A 17,261-nucleotide genomic window follows, 5' to 3' on the forward strand; every position below is an offset into this window, starting at 1 on the left:
TAAAGCAGGGAAAGGCTTCATCATTCTCAGTCCAATGGGAAGAAAAGCTAAAGGCTGTTAGATATCTCCCATGGGGTCTGGTAGTAAATAGGTGGTTTGGAGTTGAATGCCGGTGGATTTCTATGAAATGGTTCATTCTGTGGCAGACAGGGGACGGGTTACTGTGTAACACAGCGCGGAAACAAGTAGTTTAGTTTTTTTTTTTTTGTTTGTTTTTTTCACCTTTAAAGCTGACAGTGAAGGAGTTAAAGGTGATATAAAGTGACATTTTAAGAAGGTTCGAGGTGCAGGGGGTTAGTTTTTTGCGTTTTGTTCAAGGTTTTGGAGATTCATCAGTAAGCTGAAGTTGAAGTCACCGTTCGTGCTTTTTTTTTTTTTTTTTTTTTTTTTTTTGACGTGCACTTCCGCGTACAATGTTTTTTCTCCACTGACACACGGCAACTTTCGAGCAGGAAACCTCTCTCAGACGCCTCTACCTGTCGTTTTTCTCTGTATTTACGGGTGAGTATGACATTTCACCTTTTCCGCACACGGACGACGGGAATGCTTGGAGTTTGTTTTTATTTTTGCGGGTTTTGAACTCGGTTGTGTTGGTGAGTTTTATCGACAGAAACGGCTTTATCCCCTTTCGTCCAGCAGCAGCAGCAGACTGTAGCCTCCACATACAGGAATGTCGGTCTGTCTGTCTGTGTGTGCTTCACTTTCATTCCACCTTCTGTTTTATTCATACAACACCGGGACTTTATTTTATTTATTTATTTGTTTATATTTTGTACTTTACGCATCCACCGCAGCCACAGACGGTGCAGTTCTCTGTGTACAAGTGTCGCAAACAGAGGTGCATCTTGGGTTATTTTCTGCCAAAGTCATCCAGGATTTTTTACCAGCAGACTTGTTTAGGTCCTATCCCAAACTGCAAATCACTTTAATATTCTCAGGGGGAGTTATGTGTGTCATTGGCAGTGAGTTCAGACTTTATAGCTGGTGACCTTGTGGAATTTGATCTTCTTTGCACTGAGAGGATCCTTCTGAAATATGTCCCAGAGGTGTCCTGGTTGTTTCTGATCAGCTGGAGAATGTTTACAGCTGAAAATGTATTTTCTGTTCAGCTCTGATCAGTTTTAGGCAAAGACTACATAGAGCTGTTAATGCTGAAAACTTGGGTTTGGATAAAGGGCAAAGCATTATGGGTAAAAATGTCAGTGGATGCCAATATCTTGAGTTTTATGTCTTTGAGGTTTGGTCTTGAGATAAAGTTGAAGATGCTAAGTGGTTATTTTTTGGGGGGTTTAAAGTGCGTGTAAAAGCTGGATAAAAGTCCACTATGTTCCTTTTCTTTTGAGGTTTGTATTTCTTTAGTATTTTTGTCCTCCTTCTGTATGTCCATATCTACTACATGTTCTTAGCAAAGGAACTATAAGAAGAAAGTGTTAAAAAAAAAAAAAAAAGCTGGATATAGGTGGAAATCGTGAAAGATGCAACAAGGTCAAAACGACATAAAAGATGCAATAAGACAGGGGTGTCAAACTCATTTTAGTTCAGGGGCCACATACAGCCTCATATGATACAAACTGGGCCGGACCAGTAAAATAATACAAATAATAGGATAAGAATTTATCAAATAACTTATAAATCTATGTTTTTGAGTGAAGAAAGTAAAATTCTGTCATGAAAATGTTTACATCTACAAACTGTACTTGAACATAACATGAACAAATATGAACAACCTGAAAATCTTACAAAAAATAAGTGCAATGTTAATGATATTACGCCTTAATTTATCATTTATACATGTATGCACAACTTACAGATCACAGTGGATCTACAAATACACAGAAAAAATTTAGTAAGAGGCAGAATATTGTTAAAATTCCACATTTCAGAAATTTTTGTAAAAGGCCAATCTGTAAATGTTACCACTTTTGTGTAATTTTACTTTTTTTTTTTAACACTAAAACAAAGAGGAATATTTGCAGTTGTCATTTTTTATAGGTTATTATGATAGTATTTTCCTGGTCGGATCCACTTTAGATTGAAATGACCTAAAATGATTTTAACACCATTGATTGCTAATATCATCAGTGTAATTCTTGCATTAGACAAATTGATCCCGCGGGCCAGATTGGACCCTTTGGTGGGCCGGATTTGGCCCCCAGGCCGCATGTTTGACACCTGTGCTGAGAATGATGAAAGAAGATGTAAAAGATTTAACATGATCAAAATGACATGAAAGGCGCCGCAACATGTGAACGACATTAAAGACACGACTAGATGAAAATGAGGTAAAAGATGCAGTACAGTGAGAATGATGAAAAAGATGTAAATGATGCAAAATGATGGACAAGATGCAACAAGATGACAGTGATGTAACAGACAAAACAAGACTTTTGATGGTCATTTTGAATGGTTTTGTATCATGGTTTCACACTATGCGCAAAAAAATTGATTATCAGTTGATGTCAGTGTCATAATATGCATGAAATTTTTATTCCTTTGAAGTTTAAGGCTGAGTTTTGGTGTTGAGTGGAAGTGGAAGATGCCAGATTGTTATTTGTGTGTTTAAAGTACTTGTAAAAGCTGCAGGAAGATGAAAATTGTGTAAAAGATGCAACAACATGAGAATGACGTAAAACATACGACGATGAAAACAATATAAAGATGCAACAAGATGATATTGACGCAAAAGCCACTACAGGATGAAAATGACGTGAAAGACGAAACAAGACGAAATGGATGTAAAAGACAAAAAGAAACTTTTGACAGTTTGAATGGCTCTGTTTTGGGGCTGGGTCATATGGGCAAGAATGTTACTTAAAAGACATGAAAAGATGAAAGTGATACAAAAGTTACAGTAAGATGACAATAGTGGCTTTTCCATTGGACATCTGTGCAAAACTACCGATATTTAGATGGATGGACGGATGTACTTTATTTATCACAAACTGGGAAATTACAGATAACAAATAGATATTTACTAAATGTTGAAAAATCAAAAGTGCCTAATATTGGTTTTTCCATTAAATCACAAATGCAATGATATGTTTATTATTGCGAGATGACATGAGAAGTCATTCCATAAACATGGCGACGAACATAAATATCACAGTGATTTACAGATATATTCATTATTATTATATATTACCCCTCTATCCCATACTAATTTCAAAAATTATTCAGTTTCCTGTTGTGTCCACACATACTGCGCCATGTTTCTTTTAAAACTTTGCTTGTTGTAACATCCATCAACATCCGTTTTTTTTAATTCACTTGACTGTAGTTGCTGAAATTGGTCTTTCCATTGCAGTTTTGCGTGATATACCAATTTCGCTATGCCCGAAAAACCACCTCTTGCCAGCACAAACAAATTTTTATCGAATAACGAGAATTTTGGCGAATTTGTAATTTTTCCATCAGGCAAATTTTTTTGCGCAAGTTATATTCGCAACTATTAGTGACTAATGTCAGAAAAGATGCAACAAGATGGAAATGAGACTCAAGAGAAAAGTGACGTAAAAAGATGCAACAAAACAGAATTTACCTAAGATGCGTGAGGATGAAAATGACGTGAAAGACAAAGGTGCAACAAGATGAGAATGAGGTAAAAGATACATCAATATAATATAATAATGTAAAGACGCAATAAAATGATAATTACATAAAGGCGCAAATGATATAACAGATAAAACAAGACTTTTGAGTTGAATCAAGACAAAACGTAAAAGACCAAAAATGTAACGAAGACAAGAACACACTCATGACATTGTGATCAACATAAACAAAAGCGTGATTTCCTCTTCAGCATTGTGTAATAAGACTGGTATTTGTGCTCCGTATGGTCAGAAAGTGAAGGATTCTTACCAAACAATGGAGCTTTTCACAAATGTAGAACAACTAATGATGTTTCAACAATAAGATATACAGGAATAAAATTAGATAAAACAACAAAAGACTGACTCTGACAAGGTAAACCATGGCAATTCATCCCTTCCATATTGTTCATCCTCTTCATGTTCATGAGCATTTGTCTACAGTTGTGTAGTTATACTTGCTGTACAGTATAATCACCCCTGCCCCCTCCGTCCTCTCTCCTTTCCCACTCAGCCGTCTCACAGCCCATATAGAGTGGGTGCTTTAGTACAGACAGTTCAATAATTAGTGTCTGCATATAATTGATTAGCCATGATGATTTTTGCCTTGTGAACCAGAGGACAATGTCTGTGCAGCGTAGAGGAGCGTTTCCTGTGTTCTCAGGAAACTGCAATTACTGTACATGTAGCGCTTAGGCTTCATTATCTCAGCGTAGCCATTATTAAGTAAAGATAGGATCCTGGAACGGTGAGCTGTGCCAGTAAGCCGTCATGTTTTCATTAATCACCCCCCAAAGAAAAACAACTTTTTGCCAGCTCACCAAGCCAGTTCATGTCTTTCTTTTTTCTCCCCCTTTTCTGTAACTTTCTTTCCTGCAGGGTTTAAGTCGGTGAAGTCAGGACGATTAGGATTTGTAATTGTTCGTAAAAAGTCGGCGTGTTTATGAAGGGCGGTTGCAGCTGGCGGTTTCAGGGGACGGTGACGTTTTCCCAGCCTGCCGCTGCACCCCAGAGGCCCCATGTGAAGCAGGCCCTGCCACTTCCTGTTACGCTCTGCTAGACGAGAGGAGCACTGCACTTGTCATCTCACTCTCCCTCTCTCTCTTTCTCTCTCTCTCTCTACATTTTACAAGTGCAGGCTTGTCTGGAGCCCAAAGGCTACCTTCTCTTCCTTTTAAAGGAATGTTGGCTATTTAATCAGAGTTGCTGTGCCGCTCTCTCTCCCTCCCTTGTCTCTCAGTCTCTCTGTTGTTATAACCCTACATAAATTCACCCGCATCCACTATTGTCTGAGGAGATAAACTCGTATCGCGGGTTGTAACAGGTGTTGTTAGCCTCCATAAGAGATACCCGACAGAAGGGATGACAGGTAATGGCACCCACTGTGCAACGGCCAGGGGGTGTCCTAAGGGCCTGAAGCTGTGTCGAAGCAGGCAAGCTGATAATTTACTGTAGCCAGGCTCGGACTTCAAAGGGAACACAGGTATTCTTCTCTGGCTGCAGTCAGATTGACGCACAGGCAGCAGATAATGAAAGACAGAGCAGACCGGGCTGCTCTGGTTCTGTCTGTTGGTCAGCAGTGAAACCTTCTGATTCCTCCTGAATGAGCTCAGGATCTGAGGAGTTGTGTAGATGAACTATATATATATATATATATATATATATATATATATATATATATGTATATGTGTGTGTGTGTGTGTGTGTACGTATGTGTGTGTGTGTGTAGGTGTGTAACAGGGTTGTACCCAAAACCACATCTTATCTGTGCACCCAGGCTCCAAGGTGACACTATGTGTTGTCGGGACTTTTTTTTTTTGCATGTATGGCATAAACGTCCAATTTCCCATGAACAAAATGAACCAATAAAAAAGAAGGAACTTGAACTTCTCAGTTCTGGGACACACAGCTTCCCATGGTCATTAAACAGCAGTACACTTGTATAGAATTAAATAAAAACGGAAGTAGTAATGGTTATAATTTTTTAACACATTTTCATCCTTTTATTCAGAGCACATTCAACTGAGTGGACATCATAACTGGATCTGCTCATTCCAATGAAAGTGAATGGAATGAACAGCTGCATTAATCTGTTAATGTGATTTCATGACTCAAGTAAATATACACACCACTTTTAATGGCTGTTAACTGGCGTGTTATCTGTACGTATTATAAGCTTTACATGTGAATGTTCACACCACGTCAAATTCCACGCACTGAGGGTTAGGGTTCAGGTTAGGGTTATGTGAGCCTGAGTTCTCGGTGTAAATTGACACACGATCAAATAGCGTTTAATAATACTCGAAAGGATGGAAATGCATACTAGAGCTGCACAATATATTGTTTGACCATTTTCATCATGATGTACACGTGCGCAGTATTCACATTGCTAGTCCTGCGATGTTGGAGGCAAATGAACTCAATATGTTCTCATCTAATTTCAAGGGTACCTGAACCACACTGGGCGCAGTGATCCACCAATCACAATTGTTCCTTAATCAGTTTGCCTAAACAGCCCACACTCCTGCACGTGCAGTGAGTCACTAGTAACAACATTGAAAACTGAGAAACAAACAAAAGAAAATCACCGAAAACAAAGAGTTGGTGCCAAAAAAAAAACCACTGTCAGTTATCTGGAATTATTCAGGACTTGCAGCTGACGTCACTGGTCATGTGATTGTTGTTTACACCGCCATATTGGTAGGCACGCTGTCTGGATCCAGAAAGTCAGAACTGTTGCTCTATATCATGTTTTTCTTTGGACTTGTGTTTGCGTGTTTTGTTATTTGTGAGTATGTCTGCTTGTGATAAAGGCACCATTGATGAGTTTCAATGTTTACTAACAACAGTGATGCGCACGCAACTCGGAGTCAAAAACACGAGTACCAGCTCCAGCCGGCTCACATCAGCCACGTACACCTCCCGGAACTCGTGAACGAGCCGATATGTTAGCTCTAAAATGGTCCATGAACTGTCTCTGTCCAAAAGCTGATCCCATCTTCTCTTTCACGGCCGCATAATTTGACTTGACCACATTGGGAAGGCTGTCCCATAGTAGAAAAGCCGACTTGCTCAGATGGGTGGGGAGTATTCTCACCAGCTCCAGCTGAACTCACCGGTGTTGCCCGCCATAGCTGCGACTGCCACTTCCAGCTGAGGAAACTGGCTGCCGTCGCCGGCAAAGGCAGCAGGTAGATCCACAATCACTCTCTCTCTATAGGGTGATAGGTCAGGGGAAGCCCTCCTGGTAGGTTCAAAGGGGTCTTCATCACCGGACCACATGATGACAATTCTTTTTTTCCATGCCGCTAAGTGCAACAGGCACACAGGCTAACTATACTGAGAAGCTACGCTAACCGCGGTTATAACTATTAACAGCGGTCAGCAGAAAAGAACAGATCACACTGCTTAAAGCTTTATGTTATTGTAGATCTACACAGAAGAAAGATAAATATCACCAACAATGGGCAATTGTACGATCCAAGGAAAGCTTGCCTACCAATATGGCGTCGTAAACAGACAACCACGTGATCATGTGACATATGTGCAAAACCTGAATTTCAGCTACAAGAAGGATCGTATTAAAGTACGTGTTTTGTGTCGATGGTGTCTTGCGCCTGTCGCCACAATGAGAGGAAACACAACTAATTTGTTTGACCATTTACGTCAGCACAGCACAGCTATTATAATGTCCTGAGGAGTTTTTCATATCGCAATATATATCGCAGGGTTAAAAAAAATCACCAGTTTCCAATATCATGCAGCCCTAATGCATACGTGTTGCACACCAAATGCCATAAGAACTGGCGTGACATACAACGCGATTTCATGAGATCAGTCTCAATCTGTTTACACACAAAACTTTCAGACTTTCAGTTTTAATGGTTTCTTGCTGCGTTATGAGTTGACAACATATCGCGCCCTGGAGTTTCAGTTTGTTTGTATTGTTGCTAGACAAAAATCCATATTTAACACACTCTGAGTGGTATTTATGCTTCAATATTACCCTGGCCTATCGCCTGTCAATCAAATGTTTGGTTTCCTGCAGCAACCGGCAACCTGCTGCATGTCTGCCTAAAACAAAAAGGCCGTCATCAGATCATCAGATAAACTATGCTTGTAAATAGTAAACTTGAGTCATTGAATCATGAAATACCAAAGATTTGATGGATGGAGCTTTAGAAATATGAGGATTTCCTGCTATTCTTGGGATTATGTTTGATGTAGGCATAGTATGAAGCAAATACCACACCTCTCAGGGGATTATGTGTAACAATGCTGCACTAAAGTTCACATTTTAGAAAAAAGCTCTACAAAGCAGATGTAACATAATCTATTATACTGCTCAAAGTGAGTAGTTTTAGATTACTTCAACATTGATTTACATTGTTATTACATCTCACTTCATGAATGAACCCAGGACTCACAAATAATGTATAAGAAAAGTTACTGTAGAGATGTAAGACATAAGTATGTGGAGATGTTTAGCCGCAATAATGATGACCTTTGACCTTTTTATTCTCTGCAGCATGAGGTTAGATTGAAAACCAGTAAAAAATAAAAATTAAAAAATAAAATGATTCTTATTTACACTGCTTTTAGTTTATGGCATGCATTTAGTTGGCTTTTAAAAAATCCTCCTCTAATAAAAATGGCACCCTAAAGATAGTTCTACCTTTATTTTCTCACAGCATGAAATGGATGTCGAAAGTAGAATATTGAGTAAATCTGTATGTCATTTCCTCTACTGTCAGGACTACTGTGCATAGAATACACAAGTGTAGATTTCAGTTGGAATGCAAAGACCACATCCACATTAATTGGTAGGACATGTGCTTTGGTTGTCCTCCATCAAAAATTAAGAAAAATCTATATAATGTTGCCTATAAACATAACAATGTGAGCAGCAGATCATTTTTTTATTTCCAAAATATGAGCTGTTTACCAATAGTAAATCTTCTGTGGCTTCAACCAGATCTCATTCTCTAACAGATCTGATCAGTCTTTTCATGCACAGTTCAGGCCCAGGTCAGAAGGTGTTGTAGCTCTTCTCTAGTCTTCAGTATTCTCACAAATCATCCAGAAATGCAGGCGTGGGATATGTTTTGAATATGCTGAAAGTGTTAAACCTGAGAGTAACACTTTGAAACTCCAGGCGTTTGAGTTATCACACACGCTAAGATGATACAGTTACTACTATTACAGTAATAGTAGTATCTGTTACTGTGGTATTAAGTTCTATTTGTTCATAAGAAGGGGACGCACGGTACATACACTCTGCAGCTCACAGAGTTTCAATATTACATAATTTGCTTTTTACTAAAGTCTTAAAACTATTGTTTCTGTTGTGATACTTTTGCAGCACATGGAAATTATATGAAAAATTCATACCTCAGAGGAAATTAAAGCTGATATACTGGTTTACCTGGTGTATCACAGAGCCTCATTTCTGTGCATAGTCTGTTTAGGTGTGGCTTTGCTTTTGCGCTTTGTTTTAGTCCAGAGGCTTATGAGAATTAAGTGAATTTAGAATTTCAAAGAGAATAATGCAGACGTGAACATATAAACTGTATTTGTTTAAAGAATGGAACTGTGTTATGATTATCAGCTGTTTGACCTCATGTTTCCTTGAATGTAATGACAACATTCACCAAAAAGGAAGGTGAAGTATGACCCTGAATTGAGAGCCAAGGACCTCAGCTACAAAATTAAGCCAACGCTGAAGTATCTTGAAGTTGTAATACCGCTGATGGCCACTAGGGTTGGCTCCAAAAAGACCTGAACTCCGCTGTGGAAATATCAAGTCAATGTTTCCCAGGACTCATTCTAGTTTCATCTTTTTTTATTTTGGAGCATCTAATAAGTGATGTGATGGTCCATCTTTAGTTTTTTCTTTGTTAATTATATCTTGTGTCAAGTAAGATTTGATGTCTGCTGTGTTGAACATTGATTGACAGGTGTATACTACAGCACACTCACTTAAACTTACATGGACTTTCTGAGGTTATGTTAATTTAATTGAAGGCATTTTTTTCCTGACAGATTGACTGTTGTTGTGATTAACAGGTTCCACTAACAAAACTGTAATGGCTTTGTTAAACAGAAGTCACTGAAGGGACTTCCACATGAGTATTTCATCCACATGGAACCAGTGTTTTGGGAGGCTGAAGTCGATCATTTTTTAAACCAAGTCCCAGAGTGAAGAAATCTCAAAACAAACACCCTTGCATTTTTGTGTTTACTACCCATACGTATGTGTCAGGAAACGGTGATGCCATAGCCCCGCCTTTCTCTTAACCAAGCCACCAAAAACAGCAACAATGATGAATTACAGTGTTGCGTTCATGTTCGCACAAGGTTATGTCCATGTAGCATGTGTTCTCCTCCATTGTTGGTGTATTTGTGGCACCATTACAACGCCACTTACAGGCCTAGCATGTCTAGCAGCATTTTCAGTGGTTTTGTGTGGACACACACTAGGGCTGCAACTAACCATGATTTTATTAATTAATTAATCTGTAGATTATTTTAATAACTAATTGATTCATTGGATGAACACAAAAGACTAAATTCTCAAAGATCATTATTTAACCCAGAGCAATAGGCCTATAGGCTGCAGACAAGTCACTAATGATTACATTCCTGCAATAGCTTCGGATATAGTTAGTGAGCACTAGCCCACTACCTAGACTTGTTGTGGCTAGAGACTAGCAAGTTATAGTCTTCAACCAGCTCTGTTTATAGGCTATCAAACTAGCGTTGTATGTATTCGTTCCAGTCAACAATAGGTAACATTAGTCTGGTGGCCTGATAAACGGAGATGAATGAAAACATTATAATTATAGACAATAGTGTCTAACTAGCTTGCCGGCTAAAGTAATCACTACATGTAGGCTATCTTAAGCTAAGTTTACATAATGTTTGTGGTGGCCATGGGAGCCTCATTTGCTCAAAACGTAGTGTGCTTTGGGATTTTGGCCATTTTTTTCCTCCATATTCAAGTTTTGTTTCATAAATGGCGCACTACATTTTGGTCAAACGGGCTGGCCGGCATTCGAAGCCTCAGCCATGCTGCTCTGTGTTTTCCTCTGTTACACTATACAACGTGCAGGCATGCCTCAATACTAACATGCTCAAGACCAAATTATTCAACTGCCGAGTTCATTGCCAACTCTTTTAAGAATTGATTTGGATCGATTTAATCGATTTGTCGTTGCAACACTAACACACACATTTATTGAGATGATAGTTACGGTAAACTTTTCAAATGAAAAAGAAATGGATCTCTTTCATCTGTGTGTGTGTGTATATATATAAGACCTAAGCTAGCTCTTGGCATTAGTTCACCTCTGACCCCTAGAGTTCTCGTAGCTCTGAACCTTTTGTCCAAATACAGTCACTAGTGTCTTCAAAAAGCCCACATCGTGATGGCTAAATCGCAGTTAAATTAAGTCTGTGTTTCGCAGGTGGTGTTTTTGTTAGTGAGCAGGACTTCTCCATTTGATTATTACAAGTTCACACATACAGTTTGACCAAGTGTTACTATATTTACATAATGACACTGTCTAGAAGTTATCCTCCTTCCCTTTTTTGTTGTTCTGTGGTTCTCTGAGAATCTTGTATGTCACAGTAGCTTCGTTGGATTAGGGTGTGTGTTTTCTAGCAGTTTACGTCTCACAGGTACTTTAATGCAAACACTAGATGGTTTGTGTTTTCACCTGCCAATCTCTGTCATCTGTCACATTCTCATCCCAGATTGCTTCACGCGCTGCAGTCAAACTAGACGAGGCTTCTCGCTCTCTGTCATTTAAGGGTGTACATGGACTAGGCATGTGTGTCATGTGTGCAGCGGTGACACCCCCCCCACACACACAACTGAGCGACCCAGAGAATGAATGAAGCCGGCTGAATGGCGTTACCTCACGAAACGCTAAGCAGATTTTGTGCAGGTTTCTCGTGGGCTGCAGCAGCTCTGAAAAAAGGTAGAAAATGGAAATAGCTGTGAGCGTCTGACCGAATGTGAGTCACAGGGACGTCTGGAAAGCTGATGTGACAGAGTGAGTGAGTGAGTGAAAGAGAGAGAGTACAAGACAGGAAACAGAATGAGCTCTTTCATTTCGGGGTCAGGAGTGGAAAAAGCGAGGCTAGCCTCCATAGATGATGTTTACTCTCGAGGAGTGAGAGATGGAGGGTCTGGAGGGGTGAAAGGTCCTCAGTGTGAGTAAGTGGGTGTTCATGGACAGGCTCCTCACTGTGTGAATACACTCAGGACTTGGTAAACAAAGAGGGAACTCTATTTGTCATATTTAGAATGTCGTAACACTATGTAAACATGATGATGGTGCTTTTGTGAAATCCTTATGTTTTCTTGACTTTCATCACAGCAGCTGTCATCCCTGCATCACGTCTACTTGTGCAAAATTCACATAGGACTTCAACTGTAAATCCGTTCTATGTGTTTGTCGTAAACATTGTTTTTTGGTAACGGATTTGCAAGGTGCCCTGCCACAAGTATTTCATTACTTTGTTGGTAATGTCTGAAGTTCTACCACGGACTCTAACATTTTTTGTGGAAAAAATGCCTTGGCTACCAAGTTTCAAGCCATTCTAAGGTGATATAGAAAGCCTGCTGGAAGACTCAGCTCGATTCTGCCAGTTCTCATGAATATTCAACATGCTAATCTGCTTGACTCTGATTGGCTAACAGCTAGCCAATCAGAGCCTGGCTTTTCAGTAGACTACTGCAATGGTACTGTTCCAGGCTTCAACAGCAACCTTATAGTGAAGCCTCTGCTCAACTGGCCAAAGTTGATGAAGTCACTCTCTTCAAAATGTGAGGAACAGAGAGTTGATTTTGAATTGTAGTGTTGTGGCATTGTTCCAAAAAATAAACTGAAGCCATTTTATCCTCAACTCTGGGTTCTTGGCCAACGTACATTGTTTAAATTCTGTTCGAGCATAGCGCACAAGAACGTTGGCGTTCACCCATTCTTGCTGTATACGAGAACTGTCACTGAGCTAGATGAATTCAGTGGGCATGGTCTCACCTGGGCAAGCTCATGAATAGGAATGAGCTCAGGCATTAACACGTCACACTGACCAGCTTTCCTAATTGGCCTGATTCTCTCCTTTTTTCTTTTCAGTGGCAATAGCAGACAGAGGAGGTTGTGGTTCATTTTCACATTCACTACATAACACAAACACCTATGGACCAAACATATTTCAATAAATACAAGTAAAAATGGTTTTGTGTGGTAGGGCACCTTTAAGGTTGTTTTCTCAATGAAATTTCCAAGTGTGATGCTTCAAAAATATCAATGTGAAGTGTGTTGTTCTCTGTTATCACTGTGGATTGGGTCTATTTGGACTCTGTGCGGTTCCATATGGAAAATGTGGCAATTTTTTTAGCCTTTTTGAGCTTAATGAGACCAAACGATAACTCAGTTAAGATAAACTGATACTGAGAAAATCTCGTGTGTGTGATAAATAATTGCGTGACCTCTACTTTTAAAGTAGTTTGGTACTGATAATAATACTAATGCATTATGGAACCTCATTTAATATTAGTCACACTTTAGGCTTTCTTGGCTTTGATGTATTGGCTGCATTTATTGAAGATAGATGCTAATTGTTAAAGCATGAAAACTGATAAAATGTTAAAGTCTTAGAATGTTTGAAATCCTCATTCATTCTCCTTTCTACAGTATGTGCTGGGGTTTTAGTTAGGGTAAATGCAAAAGGAAATCGTTTTAGTGAAGATTGCACATGGACCAATGAGGAGACTGCACTTGACGCTGATTAAAACATGTTCTATATTTTTATGGAAACCCACTGGTAATGGACGTGCTGCTTGGTTTGGACAGGAGTGGTACTTGTGCGTATCAAATGCATGGCATTCGTGGAATTGAAGCCCATATCACTAGAACAGATGTTTCAGCATATTACCAGTGTGTCCAACCTACTTAACATGACATTACAACCGCTAAGAGTCCTTCTTGTTACAACTTCCCATAGCATTGGTTCGTTAGTTTGATGTCACTGTTTTGCAAAATATAGACCTGTCAAAAAAACACATTGGCATCAACTAAAGGAACTTCTAAACTTGGAGGCATGGGAACCGGTTGTCGATCAGGGTTTTTCCCAACATTTTGTTTTGGCTAGATGACATGCATTAAAGATGACATCACAACTAACTGACTACAGTTGGCTTGAACATCAGCCTTCAAAAAGTAATTAAAATGCCCGACCATTGCAGTAACACACCTTAGCGGCAGATATTTAGAATTTTTTATTTTATTTTTTTAACAATTTCTTTAAGCTTGAAACTGTCTAAGCTTTACACCAGGAAATCATAACATTCTCCTGCTTTAAGTTCAGTTCCCTTACTCATATAACTAGTTAAACTACTGAGCTATGTTGCTTGTAGAAAGTGTTTGCTTGAGCCAGGTTAAGCCTTTGCTTCATTTTGACTCAGGACAAAACCTGGTCAATTCCCTTGGCTGTTCATGTCATCACAGTGATTATTGTCGATGAAGAGAACAGCTGGGGATAAGGATTGACCGATCCATCAATACCTTATTAATAAACCTGTCCTAAAAGAGAGAAGAATGTTATCTGGACTGAACAGTGCTGGCTTGAGGTTAACATCCTGAACCAAGGTGTGCTTGTGTGCAAGTACAAAGGCATTTTTGGGCAATGTTAAGCCAAATGCTTCAATTCTTTGTCGGCAAAAAATTCTTTCCAAAATATTCAACTTCAGATCGGTGTTGCTGCTGCTGTGTTTGGTATTCGCTTAAGATGAGTTGCAAATAAACAGTCGATAAACAAATGCTCGTAACAAATGTAGGAAGGAACAAGCAGCAGTTCTTGTCCCAAATGCTAATCAGAGGATTCTGTTTGGCCTCAGCAATTACTGCTCCATCCTCTTGCTCTCTCTCTCTCTCTCTCACACACATACACACACACACACACACACACACACACACACACACACACATGGAAGCAGTTAGGCCAAGCTGGAGGTTCACTCTGAACTGCCAATCCATGCCAGTCGATTGGCCCTGGCCTATCAAATGTTTCCATGAAGCCAGTGACCTCTATATGGGGACAGGGAGAGGATGGAGGATGGAAGGGGGGGTTGGGTGGGTTTTGGGTGGGTGTGGCAGTTTGTTGGAGCAGGAGAGTGAAGTGTACTTTGGCTCGAAGGAACATGAGCAAAGGGAACAGAGAAAACCAAGAGAAGGGGGAGGTTCAGCAGTAGTTTGTTATGTGGGATACCTTGTTAACATCATTTTAAAAAAGGATGTTGTAGACGTTGCCATTAAAAACCCTGTCTACTCAACTGAAAACATATGAAAAAGAAGGTCAATTATTTTATTTTTTTTTTTTTTGTCGTTGCTGTTGTAAGTCATCCAACTAAAAACACAAAGAGATTCAATTAAATGCCAAGAGTCGACAAAATGAACAGCTTGTAAGGTACTGTCCTGTGAAGCAATGAAAAGACCTGCCTGTGTTTTCTCCGCGCTCTTGGCCATAATCTTATTTTAGCCACTACGTAATGGTTGTTAAATTACATAATTGGCCCTTGTCTACCCGCCATGAATGCACTGGCTGTCTTGGGGCGATTGTACAAGGGGCCGCTTTATTTTAGGCTAAAGGTGGAGAATAAGGAGGCAAGTTTACAGAGAGTGAAAGGAAAATGAAACAAGAAATGGGAGTGATGATGAAAGGTTACAGGAAAAGAGTTGACAAAAGAAAGCAGGAAAATGTTTCTTAGGGCTTCACCTTACACTTACACCGCAGATGAACCACTCCCTCACATACATTAATGACATTTCCTTGTACACACTAACACTGTACACACTGTTCTGCTCTACTGTTTCCCTGCTGTCAGTGCAGTGATGAGATTCCTGAGGTAACTTTGCCTCACACCAATGTTTTATTGCTCTGTCAACCTGCTGGTTATTGAACCCTAACTGATGTAGTGAGCAGCTTTTAATTTCTTAAACAAGCATCAAGGTTGGACTGTGGATCAATGGATAAAGGTCATATGGTCTGACTCCAGATTGACAGGGCAGTTCCAGAGTGATGGGCACATTTGGGTGAGAAAAGAGATGGATGAAGTGATTACCCATCAAGCCTAGTGCCTACAGTACAAGCCCCTGGGGGCAGTGTTATGATCTGGTTTGGGTTCACCAATGTTTTGTGTCTAAAAATGATGGATATGATTGTTGTGACTAGGGATGTAACGATTACCGGTATAACGATAAACCACGGTAAAATTCCTGACGGTTAATATTACCGTTTAAATTCTAATTATCATGATAACCGTGTTTGATTACCGCACTTTCCACACAAACTTGATATGGAAAATGGCAAACAATGGCTATAAGGTTTCATCTTTAATGCACATTTGTATGTTTGATGTTTACTTGTTAATATTTGAACGTTTGAACGTACATTGTGCCTATTATTTTATTTGTTTTGGTTTTTTTTTCAAAATACAACTTGGTTAAATTATTTCAGGTTTTGTGTAAGACAAGAACTTTTTGAACATTTCGAGCACATTTCAACGATACTGTGATAATAATGACAACCGTGATAATTTTGGTCACAATAACCGTGATATGAAATTTTCACATCGTTACATCCCTAATTGTGACATTGCATACATTTATCAAAACAATTCCACAGCGAATATGTGTGTAATCAAAGCCAAAGGCAGTTCCACAAACATTAGAGTATGTGACTGTGTTTTGGCCATATTATAGGATATAGCTGTATATTCTGTAATCCTTGTCTTTTAAGAGTGACTGAAATATGGAAGAAACTTGTCTTGTGTAAACATTTTAAGCCGTACTGTGCTGTAGATTGTGAGTTTTAGGCGCAGATGGACCTGAGTGCAACAAGATAAGAATGGCAGAAAATGCACAGCAACGCAAAAACAACACAATAGACTGTTAAATGTGGTTTTGAAATATTGACATTATGATCAGATCATCAGACAATCTCCAGATAGCAGAACACTTCCGAATTCATTCCAAGCTCACACAAAAGAGTGTTCAGCAACAAAATGTTGGAGCAAAAAAAAGTAAAACAACTTGAACCCTACAGACATTTATCACAATAATGATATTTTATTTATTTCAAGTTTTATTGTGGTAATTGTCATTGTTTTATTCCCTAGCTATATACAACTACAAAAACATACAATGCATTTCCTCCGCTGAATTAGCCTTGTTCTCTGGAAATGCCTCAACCCCTGGGGTCTCATCTAATGTCTGCAGTCTAATCTAACACACCTCTAAGACAACATTTGTCAGATTTTACCTTCACAACAGCTTTCATTTTCTAGTCTAACTCTTCTCAAGCACACCTCCTAGACACTTGTGTATTTGTTAAACTTTCCACAGTTTCTCACAGCTCTGTTTTCCAGCGTCTTTTTTCCCATTTTTTTCCACTGTTACCGCCTTGTTCTTCATTTCCTGCTGCTGTGTCCCTTCTTTTAATTTCTTCTCCATGCTCCTCCTCCCTCTTTGCGAGGCCCCTTGGTTTTTTCTGTGTTTAGTCTATAGGGTCCATAGAGGTTGGTGCTTGCAGTTACAGTACTGTTTTGTTGTTGCAGAAATACGAGATTGTGAATTCAGGTCTGGAAAAGTCAGCAAAACCAAAAGT

The 17,261-nt window shown here is 39.3% G+C and overlaps 1 protein-coding gene across 5 annotated transcripts in view; it reads left to right on the forward strand.

The window, feature by feature from the left end:
- Positions 1 to 396: 396 nt before the first annotated feature.
- Positions 397 to 17,261, forward strand: part of arhgef1 (Rho guanine nucleotide exchange factor (GEF) 1) — a 71,532-nt gene continuing 54,667 nt past the window's right edge. For 4 of the 5 annotated variants that reach the window (XM_030157235.1, XM_030157236.1, XM_030157238.1 and 1 more), the window contains exon 1: positions 427 to 501. The gene's annotated coding sequence lies outside the window, so the exon portion shown is untranslated. Of the gene's footprint in view, positions 502 to 17,261 lie in introns of all 5 variants that reach the window. The other variant, XM_030157239.1, reaches the window with a different exon arrangement.

Source organism: Sphaeramia orbicularis, chromosome 16 (assembly GCF_902148855.1).
Source record: "Sphaeramia orbicularis chromosome 16, fSphaOr1.1, whole genome shotgun sequence".
In the NCBI taxonomy this organism is placed as follows: domain Eukaryota; kingdom Metazoa; phylum Chordata; class Actinopteri; order Kurtiformes; family Apogonidae; genus Sphaeramia; species Sphaeramia orbicularis.